General features: G+C 36.5%; 1 long non-coding RNA gene across 1 annotated transcript; it reads right to left on the bottom strand.

The window, feature by feature from the left end:
* Positions 1 to 1,421: 1,421 nt before the first annotated feature.
* LOC123327870 lies at positions 1,422 to 5,480 on the bottom strand. Its single transcript, XR_006542545.2, has 3 exons — positions 4,811 to 5,480; positions 3,659 to 3,733; positions 1,422 to 1,615 (listed from the first exon to the last, which is right to left on the bottom strand). It is a non-coding gene; the product is annotated as an uncharacterized LOC123327870 (long non-coding RNA).
* Positions 5,481 to 13,682: the final 8,202 nt, after the last annotated feature.

Raw genomic sequence — 13,682 nt, 5'->3', positions numbered from 1 at the left:
GGTATAGGGAGGGAGGAGGGAGGAGGGTTCAGGATGGGGAACACATGTATACTTGTGGTGGATTCATTTTGATATTTGGCAAAACTAATACAATTATGTAAAGTTTAAAAATAAAATAAAATTTAAAAAAAATTAAAAAATAAAATTGGGTCACAAATTCTGAAAAAAAAAAAATAATAAAATGTAATGAACTGATTAGAAAGTGATGTTATGAGTATATATGTATTATATTTGTTTTTAATATAACTCTGGCTCTCAAAATTTTTGATAATCTATCAATCAGTCCTTATTAGCTGATAAGGGCCAGCTGCAGCATACTACTGATTATGACTTACTGTCTACTAGAGGCCATGATTGTCACTGTAGTTTTATTGTTTCATTAGTCCTCATTGTAACTTTCTGAAATAAGAATTGTTTTTCTGATGAATAAAAGGATCTCAGAAAGGTTAAATAACCTACCTGGGACCACACAGCTGCTATGGTTATGTGACCTTCACCCTCCAAATCCCCAAATTCTATTATCTCATGCTGTCTCTCATACAGCAAAATTTTTATTTTAAATGGTTTTATTCTTTAAGTGAGTAAACTATGTTCCAGGTAAAGCCAAAGCCCTCTGATTTCAGTGACTGTGTGACCACTGATGTGTGTTTGAGGTCACTGCCACTGAATCAGTTTGGTGTCAGAAAGGGCCATTAAGCTACATAAGATGCCACTGTGAGGCGGGACTTGACTGTACAGTTTTCTAGATGAGCACACAGGAGAGTACCGCTTACCCGGTAATAAGTCTCCACCCAGAAACACTGGGAATCACCCCAAGTTCCCCTCTCATTTTCCTTTCTTTTCCCTAAAGTAATTCCAACTCAATAAAGCTAATTCCTTTTTAATCAAGTCAATATTTTATACAATAAACCTCAACTATTCAATTCAATGAATTGAATTTCAATGAAATTCATTGAAACTGAATTGAATTTCAGTTGAAATTCAATGAATTCCAACTATTGTGGCATGCACTGCCACACTCAGTACCTCCAACCCTGCAGCAGGCCACCACCAACCCATGCCTCCAATGGAGACTCCTGGACACTCACAGGCAAGTCTGGGTCAGTGTCCTGTGGGGTCGCTGCTCCTTTCTCCTGGGTCCTGGTGCACACAAGGTTTTGTTTGTGCCCTCCAAGAGTCTGTTTCCCCCATCCTCTGTAAATTCTGTAATCAAAATCCACTGGCCCCCAAAGTCAAATTGTCTGGAAGTTCTCAGTCTCTTTGCCAGATCCCCAGGTTGGGAAATCTGTTGTGAGTCCTAGAACTTTCTTAACAGTGTGAGAACTTCTTTGGTATAATTGTTCTGTACTTAACCTATCAGTCTGTGGCAAATTAAGTATAGAAAAGAATTATAATTTGATTCCAATTGATCAAAATACAATTTTCATACTTTAATAAATACAATGGAATTGACATTACATGTCAAAAAGAATAAATCTTTTTCAACATCAAATACTACTGATATTTTATATATATTATATGTTAATCATACTGTTTTTTTCCTCCTTCTTGCAATGACTCCACATCCTCCTCTTTTTTCAGCTTAAATGCCATGTCGTCTCAGTAAATCAGTTCTCTGAGAAAAAAGAAAAAAGGTCCTGATTTGAAGTAGTCACCAATTTCTATAGGGTTAATATTCCCACCATGGCCAATTTTAAGGTGCAAAAGGTTTAGCAACCAGCTGTCAAGATCCCTGAATGTTTAATGACAGAGCTAGTAAGATCCAACTCCATCACACCACTGAGAATTTTACCTTTTCTGGTGAAGCAGTTCCTCACTTACTACATTTCATTAAGATTAGCTGTTTGCATTCATGTTTTTTATCACCAGACTGGGAATCACTGGAGAGCAGGGACTGTAACAGCGACAACAACAATAATAATAATGTCATCACTTATTTGTTAAAGAGAAAGTTGGCTGAGAATATTGAATGCTTGACAGACAAAAGGCTACTGGCACTACAGATGGAAAAGACTATTTGAAAAGGCCAACAAATAGACGCATTTTATTACTGGAGTTTGGCCTCAAAACTTGGAAAGGAATCCTAAGCTGCAGTGAGCTAGAACAGACCCCAGATGAGTCACAAAAACTCAGTGTGAGTCCCTCGCCTACCTGAAGATGTGTCAGGTATTTATATTTGCTCCTTTTCCCTAAACATGCATTAAGTCTAGTATCTTTCCACATTAATAGTATGATGACACCATGAAAGATAATTTCAGCACCTAAAGCAGTAAGCACTCCAGTACCTGGCTGTGGAATCCATCCTGATTACCAATGGGCTATCTGAGGAAGTTAGAAAAAAGACATAATTCTCAAAAGAGAGAAGGCTTTGGATCCCTGTATGACAATGACATAAGAGAGAAGCCAAACTCCCAACAGAATCCAAAGTTCATTCTGTGAATACCTGGCATTTTAACTTCTTTGCTCATCCCACCCTGAACTCTACCCTCCAGAGCCTGGTAAGATTGTCCCTGATCTGAAGCAGAGTCAGATCTCTAGGTGGGAAGGAGGGACAACTGGTATTGTGAGTGGAAAAGAGCCTTGAACTCTCATTAGATGGGGTAGTAACTCTGGCAAGAGTCAGCAAACATTTTCTTAAAGTGAAAGTGTTAGTTGCTCAGTCCTGTCTGAGTTTTTTGGAACCCCATGGACTATAGCTTGCTAGGCTCCTCTGTCCATGGGATTCTCTAGGCAAAAATACTGGAATGGGTAGCCATTTCCTTCTCCAGGGAATCTTTCTGATCCAGGGATAGAACCCAGGTCTCCTCATTGCAGGCAGATTCTTTACCATCTAAGCCACCAAGGAAGCCCTTTTCTTAAAGGATCAGGTAAAAATATTTTAGCCTTACAGACAAAACAATCTCTGTTGGCAGAAATTGAGGCTGCATAGTGCCCAATTCATAACAATTAAATTCTCTAAATTCTCAGTAGCACAAAGTCACAAAAGAGGAAACATTAATAATGATACAGAATAGAACTTAAGTATTATGATAATTTAACCAAAATTTTAAAATTGAATAAAAACAACATAATTGCAAGAGTCAACATCATCTTCAGCATTGAAGGACAGCAATATTTACTAATGCCTCATTTTTAGTCTAGCAGTTTCTTGTTTATATGAGAACCTTACATTATGTTCCACATGAAATTTTACTTTTAATATACAATCTGTAAGAACAAGAATCACTCAAATTCAACTTTATTTTGAACACAGGTTTGACATTTAGATGACCATTTGAGAATGTGAGGCATTTTATACATATTTCAAAAGTCCTTCTCTGATGCCAGGTCTGTACAGCTAACAATTTTAACAGTCAATCCAGTGTTTGTAGCTGTCTTACCAACCAAATCAGACTGCTGCATGGTCAATCAGTTGATCAATGCATAATTGATTGTGAAAATAGCCAGAAATATCAGCACATTTATTAACTGTGTGGAGACACAGACAAAACCAATGAGCAAATTGAAGCAAGGAAATTAAAAGAAAGTAATCAAAATTGTTTTGATCAAAGAGACTATTCGGATGAATGAGACCTAAATTTTATCTAAGTTTTTTCTCTTGGAAAATCTTGAATATTTCATGCTTAGAATTCTTGGCATTTATTTATTTATTACCTACCTCCAGCAGTCCCTCACATGGAAAGTGCTTGAAAATGCTCTTTCTTGGTCCTCCACCAATATTACCACTTAACATCTATTAAAATAAAAACAAAAGTATAAAATAGTATGTTTTCTGAAATAGAGACAGCAAGATTACTTAACCAATTATTTTATAAGCATGACACAACAAAGCAAAGGGAGGAGAAAGAAATAGAAGAAGGTGAATTAAAATCAGATTTTAAGAAAAAAACATTTAAAAAGTAGATAAAAATTAAGTTTTAACAACTCATTTAATTTTGTATATGTTTTATATATGTATCTAACACATATACAAACTTAAATGACTTTATAATTGTGTATATGTTTACATGTATTTTATTTTATAAATGTTATTTAATTTTAAACAGGCAGGTTATTACCTCTTGCAGATAAAGCATACAGATACTCTGGCACTGATCTTTTTAGTACTTTACATTCAAAATATCTGTGATCATGTATATGCAAATGGGCTTCCCAGGTAGCACAAGTGGTAAAGAACCCGCCTGCCAATGTAGGAGATGCAAGAGATGTGGGTTCGATCCCTGGCTCAGGAAGATCCCCTGGAGGAGGGTATGGCAACCCACTCCAGTATTCTTGCCTGGAGAATCCCATGGACAGAGGAGCCTGGCAGGCTACAGTCCACTGGGTTGCAAAGAGTCAGACACAACTGAAGCAACTTAGCACACATACATGCATCTGCAAACAGATAATATAAAACTATAAAATTTTTATGGAGTTAATATTAAAGTATTAACAGAAAATGAGCTTTATAGGGCATTTGAACACATTCATAATTTCATTTGAGCCTCACAGCCTTATTCTGTAGGTCAGTCAAGAACTAGCATCAGTCATATTTCAGGGATGAGGTACCTGGAGGTCAGATGAATGAGGCGACTTTGCCGAGGTCGCACTAATGTTAAAGGGTGAAACAGATATATGATCAAGGTGTTCTGACCTTTTTCATTGAATGATTCTGCTTTCTACAACATCCACACTGAGATGTGAATTAAGTTCTTTATTTTACAAATAATCATTTTCCATGAAACTTGTTAAGAACCTGTGCAAATGTTATATACAATGCACATGTTTATCAAGAAGAGTCAGAGTAAGTTAAGCCACCCCAGTGAGTTACCTGTGTTTGGTTGTAGAACAATATGAAAACACACCCAGCCTCAGCCTCATTTGGGTGCATATTTTAAGAATTTAATCTTCTATTTGTCCAGACACTCTGTGCTAACCACAGGGGAAGGAAAACAGACTTGCTTCTGTTTCAGACTGGCTGGTACTGGAGCAATAATTCCTTGTCATTTTAAAATTGTAATGTAAAATTATCAATACTTAATGGGTGAGATGGATTGGTACATATACTCTCTTCAAACTAGATTTTTCTCTTCTCTTCTTCTGTAGCTATGTCCTGTCAAAAAAGACAGTAACAAATAAAAATTTTAAAACACAGGCACAGCAACATCTAGATGTTTACCACCAGTGGGGTTTGTAGTCAATCAGCATGTAGAATGAGAAATAACTGAGGGAGACTTCCTAGTGACTTTAGAAAATGTGGAAAGTTAAATATTCTTCTAAAGCCTATGGTTTTGCTTCTACATCAGAATAGTGTTGGAATCATGATTCTAGAAAAGAACCCAACTGGTTTTGGTTCCACTGAGAAAGAAAGACACTTTCTAATTCTCCACCCTCTATATATCCTTTACTAATTCCCTTCAAATGCAGCTCATTTCCCATCTGTCTAAATTGTATACTAGATTTTTGTCAATAGTTAATCACTGATGTGTGTAAAATTCTAAAAAATTGTAAAGGCCTATATAAAGTTAAGCTATTATTATTGCTTTCCTTACTAATATTTTTCTTGATGCCAAATATCTGATCCAAAGAATTCAGTCAAAGTGAGTATGTATTTGTAATTATTATCTTAAGCATCCACTTGAAAATAACTGCTTAAGGCCAGTTTATAAAAAATGAAGAAACAACTTTACTTTGAATGTCTTTTTATTTAGAACTCTACACAAATCAGTTTTAATTGTTCTTCCTTTTCTAAAAAGGTATAGTCTCTTTAAATATCCATTGCTAGCATATAATATTTTTCAAAATGTTCTAATTAAAATTGACAAGATTCTTCTTGCAAAACCTATTCCAACAGTCCTTTTCTAACACCCACAGCCTTCAAAACAACTTCAGTGGAGAGATAGGAAAGTCAGATTAACAGCAGTATACTAGGAATATTTTGCCCCAAATACTTCCAATCCCAGAATTCTTTCATTAGATTTTGACTACATTTTTGTCTGAATTGGATACACAGAGAATCAGTTAAAGAAGTGTAGAGACAAAAAAATGACCAAGTCTCACTGTGTTAAATTAATAAGAAAACCTTCATTCCATCTACCCCAGATTTCTCAGACCACTTATGAACCAGGGATCATGGACTAGGCTGCACGTAGTATTACTCTCAAAACTAGAGGAGAAGAAATTGTTTTTTGACAAATTAATTTTCAATTTCAAATGGCCTAAAGCAGCCCTGAAACCCTGTTACACTTTTAATTTATATTAAATTAGTAGATGCAGGTCTTGATGAAGTGGGGGCCTTCTCTATAGTCACAGTTAAGAAGAAAACTATTACCTTTCTCTGGGTCAGTGTTCCCATTTTGCTTTAATAAAATTGCCTTATAAAGATACTGAGCCTGTTTTCTCCTGTTGCAGTTAATCAATGGTTTCACAACAGCTTAAATTAAAATGAAATGGCCCCACCCAAGAGCTCTACCCATTCCAGTAGTTAGAAGATTTTCCACCTATTTAGGTAAGCAATGAGATTTTACTCATTCAAAATCTCACATTTTTTTTTTATTGCTATACATTTATTAAAGAGGCTAAAATTAAAACAGGTGACTATATCAAGTGTTGGTCAGGATGCAGAGGAACTGGAACTCTCAAATACTGCTGGTGTTAATTTAAAAAGGTACAGCCACATTGGAAAGCAATTTGGCAGTGTAATCCAGCTGAGATGTTTTAAATTGTTCATTTTTGTTTCCATAACAGAGGTATATCAGCAGTCCCAAGTCACTTCTTCATGAAGTATCTGGCAGAGAATCTAAAGATCTCAGCTAAATATACATTCAACTTCTTACAAGACAATGACTATTTTTAAATGGGCTAGTCTCATCATCCCCACAGCCCACCTCCATTCAGTTGGAAGAATCCTGAAGCTGAGCAGAAATTCAGATCAAGCTCTTACCTATTCACAGGAGCATGGGTCTGTGGTCTGTGCAGCTGGCATCTTAAGTACACAGTTTTCCTTAATTCAACAACACAGTGTCCTGGCCTTTAGGGCACTCATCAAAGCATTTTCCTCAGACCTGACTTCCTTCCAGCCTTTGCCAAAGACCCACTTAAGACAATGGATGTTTGATACAAATGGGATAAGTGACATTTTAATTATCCATGAATCCTGGATACTGTAAACACAATACTGTTATCATCATCCACCCAGACACTTATCATGAGTTTACAGAAACAAACACTTTCATGTTTTCTTGTTGGAAGTAAAAACTTACTCAAACTTTCTCTTGGGCATTTAACAATATCAACAAAAATTGAAAATGCATATTTGATTTGACTTAAAAACTGCACATTCAAGTATCATTCTAAGAAAATGATTAGACTTTACACAAAATTGAATGAATGCTGAAACATTTTTATAGTGCAGATAAATTAGAAATAAATACTCATACATATAAGATTAATTAAGTATGATACAGCAATATAGTGGCTTCTCTGGTGGCTTAGACAGTAAAGAATATCTGCAATGTGGCAGACCAGAGTTCGATCCCTGTGTTAGGAAGATCCCCTGGAGGAGGGCATGGCAACCTATTCCAGTATTCTTGCCTGGAGAATTTCCACGGACACAGAAGCCTGGCAGGCTACAATCCATGGGGTCGCAAAGAGTCGGACATGACCAAGCGACTAAACACACAGCACAGAGTGCAATATAGTAGAATACCATAGAGCCATTAAAAAGACTAAGGTAGCTTTCTCTATATATAGATCTGCAAAGATTTATCGTTAAGATAAAAAATGTGGGAAAGCAAATATAATTTGATTTTTTGTTCATATGTTTATAAACACACATCTGTGTTTAAAAAAGTACAGAACTATAAATACAGTTATTCAATGGTGGTATAAACTTCTTCATTTGAGACATTATACGTATTTATATTTTAACTTATCACAATAAGCCTACATTGTTTTCTTATTTCAGGAAAATATTCTTAATGAAACCAGAGTACACCATATTATCTTAGTTTCCATTTAACTTGTACAGTTTAAATTTAATGTTAAATGCCAAGATTTATAGAAAAATGATATAATAAAATTTGAATAATATTTCTGAGCTAAACCATAGTAAATCCCAATAACTATTGCTGAAATCTAGGACTATGCTAACTGTTTTCCTTTTTTTTTAATATTCAGAACTACCTAAAAGATATGTTTCTATTAAAATACTACTAACAAAGGGGTCACGAACAGTCGGACATGACTGAGTGACTGAACTGAACTGAACTGAAAAAAGTTACTGTTAAAATCCATATCTTACAAAGAGACAAATAAGAATTCAGGTATATTGAAAAACTGCTGGTTGGTAGTAGAATTGAAAAACTAAACTAAATATGTCTACCTCAACAGCCATAGTGTTCAACACAATGCCAGACTATTTTACTATTTTACTATTTTATTGCATGAAGGTCATGACCAGGAGAGCTACATCCACTCTATGCATTCTAGATGCCACATATTTAATACAGGAATTCAAGGCTTTAAAAAATTTGAAAAATCTACAGAGAAGAAGTTCAGCAAAGTCTCCACAAATTCCTAAGTCAGAGGCAGTTAGTTCTTAATAGCTCACAGAAGCTTTTGCACTTCTCAAAATTCTCTGGAAAGTGTGCTTCAACTATTTCAGTCTATGGTAAGTGGGTGCTTCTCAAGAACTTGTTGGGAAGCCTCCATGACATGTCAGGACTGTTCATGCATCTGGCTGCAACTGCATGTACAGGGGAAAACTGGCTTCTTCTGTCCCCACCATCAGTCTCACCAAGCGCCTCTCTTTGGCAAACTCTAAGCTGAAATACCTTCTTCCAACAACACAAGAGAAGACTCCATAATGGACATCACCGGATGGTCAACACTGAAATCAGATTGATTATATTCTTTGCAGCCAAAGATGCAGAAGCTCTATACAGTCTGCAAAAACAAGACCGGAGGCTGACTGTGGCTCAGATCATGAACTCCTTATTGCCAACTTAAATTGAAGAAAGTGGGGAAAACCACTAGACCATTCAAGTATGACCTAAATCAAATCCTTTATGATTATACAGTAGAAGTGAGAAATAGATTTAAGGGACTAGATCTGATAGACAGAGTGCCTGAAGAACTATGGACGGAGGTTCGTGACATTGTACAGGAGACAGGGATCAAGACCATCCCCATGGAAAAGAAATGCAAAAAAACAAAATGGCTGTCTGAAGAGGCCTTACAAATAGCTGTGAAAAGAAGAGAAGTGAAAGGCAACGGAAAAAAGGAAAGATATAAGCATCTGAATACAGACTTCCAAAGAATAGCAAGGAGAGAAAGAAAGTCTTCCTCAGTGATCAATGCAAGGAAATAGAGGAAAACAACAGAATGGGAAAGACTAGAGAACTCTTCAAGAAAATTAGAGATACCAAGGGAACATTTGATGCAAAGATGGGCTCGACAAAAGACAGAAATATTATGGACCTAACAGAAGCAGAAGATATTAAGAAGAGATGGCAAGAATACACAGAAGAACTGTACAAAAAAGATCTTCACAACCCAGATAATCACTATGGTGTGATCACTCACCTAGAGCCAGACATCCTGGAATGTGAAGTCAAGTGGGCCTTAGAAAGCATCACTACGAACAAAGCTAGTGGAGGTGATGGAACTCCTGCTGCTGCAGCTGCTAAGTCTCTTCAGTCGTGTCTGACTCTGTGTGACCCTATAGACGGCAGCCTACCAGGCTCCTCCATCCTTGGGATTCTCCAGGCAAGAACGCTGGAGTGGGTTGCCATTTCCTTCTCCAATGCATGAAAGTGAAAAGTGAAAGTGAAGTCGCTCAGTCATGTCCAAGCCTCAGCAATCCCATGGACTGCAGCCTTCTAGGCCCCTCCGTCCATGGGATTTTCCAGGCAAGAGTACTGGAGTGGGGTGCCATTGCCTTTTCTGGATGGAACTCCAGTTGAGCTCTTTCAAATCCTGAAAGATGATGCTGTGAAAGTGCTGCACTCAATATGCCAGCAAATTTGGAAAACGCAGCAGTGGCCACAGGACTGGAAAAGGTCAGTTTTCATTCAAATCCCAAAGAAAGGCAATGCCAAAGAATGCTCAAACTACCACACAATTGCCCTCATCTCACATGCTAGTAAAGTAATGTTCAAAATTCTCCAAGCCAGGCTTCAGCAATACATGAACCATGAACTTCCAGTTGTTCAAGCTGGTTTTAGAAAAGGCAGAGGAACCAGAGATCAAATTGCCAATGTCTGCTGGATCATCAAAAAAGCAAAAGAGTTCCAGAAAGACATCTATTTCTGCTTTATTGACTATGCCAAAGCCTTTGACTGTGTGGATCCCAATAAACTGTGGAAGATTCTGAAAGAGATGGGAATACCAGACCACCTGACCTGCCTCTTGAGAAACCTGTATGCAGGTCAGAAAGCAACAGTTAGAACTGGACATGGAACAACAGACTGGTTCCAAATAGGAAAAGGAGTACATCAAGGCTGTATATTGTCACCCTGCTTATTTAACTTCTATGCAGAGTACATCATGAGAAACGCTGGGCTGGAAGAAGCACAAGCTGGAATCAAGATTGCCAGGAGAAATATCAATAACCTCAGATATGCAGATGACACCACCCTTATGGCAGAAAGTGAAGAGGAACTAAAAAGCCTCTTGATGAAAGTGAAAGAGGAGAATGAAAAAGTTGGCTTAAAGTTCAACATTCAGAAAACGAAGATCATGGTATCCGGTCCCATCATTTCATGGGAAATAGATGGGGAAACAGTGGAAACAGTGGCAGACTTTATTTTGGGGGGATCCAAAATCACTGCAGATGGTGATTGCAGCCATGAAATTGAAAGATGCTTACTCCTTGGAAGGAAAGTTATGACCAACCTAGATAGCGTATTCAAAAGCAGAGACATTACTTTGCCAACAAAGGTCCATCTAGTCAAGGCTATGGTTTTTCCTGTGGTCATGTATGGATGTGAGAGTTGGACTGTGAAGAAAGCTGAGCTCTGAAGAATTGATGCTTTTGAACTGTGGTGTTGGAGAAGACTCTTGAGAGTCCCTTGGACTGCAAGGAGATCCAACCATTCCATTCTAAAGGAGATCAGCCCTGGGATTTCTTTGGAAGGAATGATGCTAAAGCTGAAACTCCAGTACTGTGGCCACCTCATGAGAAGAGTTGACTCATTGGAAAAGACCTTGATGCTGGGAGGGATTGGGGGCAGGAGGAGAAGGGGATGACAGAGGATGAGATGGCTAGATGGCATCACCAACTCGATGGACATATATTTGGGTAAACTCCGGGAATTGGTGATGGACAGGGAGGCCTGGCATGCTGTGATTCATGGGGTCACAAAGAGTCGGACACAACTGAGCGACTGAACTGAATTGAACTGAAGCTGAAACAACTTAGAACAAAGAATTATGATAAATATCATTCCCAGATTCATGCAGAAGTGACCTTAGAAAAGGGATGTGGAACCCTGAATAGTTGAGACAGTCCAAAATTATTGATTTACTAGTTATTTTATATATGTGTGGCTATCTATATCTATATAACCTTGTATAAATACACAGATACACACACATATATACATACATGTTAGGTGTGCATATAAAAGCAGTATAGTATAATAATTAAGAATACTAACTCTGAAGTCACATGGCTTATGCTCAAATCCTGGCTCCCCCGTTTATGTACTGGGTAAGTTTGAGCAAGTTACTTAATCTCTCTGTGCTTCAGTTTTTCCCTCTTTAAAATGCAAATAATAGTACCACCTACTTCACTGGATTATTGTGAGGGTTATATATAAAGTGTATGCAGCTTACAATATTGCCTGGCACATGATAGTGTTACATAATGTTTCAATTATTATTGTTATATTTGTTATTTGACATCCTATACACACACACACACACACTTTTAGAATGCAATGCCAGGGAAAAGTTCACTTTTTGAGACAATGTAAATCAAAATATCATATTTTACTTTGTTTTTGTTGAAGTTCAGGAAAACATTTAGGACATGTTCAAAATAACCAAATCAGTTTTCAGATATATATATAAATATCTAATATATATTAATAAATATATATATTTATTAACTACTCTTGATAGATTTTTATTCTGACTTTTATTCTCCATTATCCCATTTTCATATTCAATTTAAAAAGAGAAATTTTTAAAAAGGAAGAAAAAAGGAGAAAGGTCTTGTTCATATATTCTATATTGCTTTATTTCTACCTTTCCCCCTCCCCCAATTAATATTAGTTTATTTCTAAGACTTTTAGTTTAAATTTATTTCAATTATTATTTCTGGTTTGGATAATTCATTTTTAAGAGGCTTTTATATTTTTTATTAGCTGAGCTTCCCAAGCTAAGCTTCCCAACTTTTCTTAGGAAACTCATCAATCTTGATTTAATTAAAATATATTTTTAAGAAATTCTTGCTACAATTCTACAATTTGCCCTTGAGTAAGAAACAAAGTTGCCCATGTGAGAAATAGCTCAAATGCAAACAAATACCTGAAAGTCTGAGCATCTGTCCTGTTATTTGTTAGAACCACTAATTGTTTTCCCCATCCATATGTCTTCAAATGTCTTTCCCAGGAAGCAGGAAATGGACCTTGATTTAACTCTGCTTTTAACCTCCAAAGTTGAATTTCTCTTTACCTAAGGTGCCTCCAGTTCCCTTCAAAAAAGAATTTCAGGCATGTCATAGCCTAGTTTAAAAGTCAGATGATCTCCCACATATTCTTCCTATTTACAGAAAAATATCCATCTTAATTATCTCTCTCCTTGAGGTTGTCTTCAGAGCCCCTGTAGGTGAATTTCATAAATGCTGTATGGCTTAAATTTTTACATCAGACCAATCAAAACTTATCCTATAAATTTGGTGACAATTCACGTATCCATTTTCTCATGATTCATTAATAAACCAGCAGACAGATTTCACTTTCATGTAGCTTTGAAAAATTATAATGTATCTCCCACACATAGAATATTTAGATATGATTACTTCTAACTCAAGCTGTCAGTTTATTCCTAAAACTCAAAAAGAATCAAGAGTTAATAAATGTACTTTGCACGTCCTTTGAAATCACAATAGGTTCTTCCCTTTTGACAAGCTTTGAATGGATTTTGGAATGCATGGGGGGGTAGTACTGACATTTAAAAATTCTATACAACTAGCTCTCCTAAATTCAGTTTTTAAATATACATTTGTCCTACCTGCCACAACAGCATTTAATATTTGAAAAAATTTAAAGCATTAAAAATATTTCCTCTTCTCTTTGAACAGCCCAACATAGTAGGCACATATATACACATCAATTCTTCACTTTATCTCAGTATTATTGAGAGAATGTAAATAATGTTAAAATCAATCTAAAGAGGAAATCTTGAGTTCCTACATTATCTCCATTGAGCTCATGTTTCAATCTCACGGAGAGCCTAACCTACTCCTATCCTTGTTTTATGACTATTAAAAAACCTAAAAGTGGTGATGTGAAAGTCTACATTTCTATACATAACAAATAATGCGTCTTTGTGCTTAACTTCTCTGAGGTCATTGACTCTAACATTAATCCAATATCAGAAACATCAGCAGGTCTAAATATGTTTGAAAATGGAGAAGAGAGAACTCATTCAAGATCACTATAACCCAGGCCCCTATCCAGCTTGTAGAAGTGAGA

This window comes from Bubalus bubalis, chromosome 10 (assembly GCF_019923935.1).
Source record: "Bubalus bubalis isolate 160015118507 breed Murrah chromosome 10, NDDB_SH_1, whole genome shotgun sequence".
Classification (NCBI taxonomy): Eukaryota; Metazoa; Chordata; class Mammalia; order Artiodactyla; family Bovidae; genus Bubalus; species Bubalus bubalis.
This window is presented reverse-complemented; position numbering and strand designations above follow the sequence as displayed.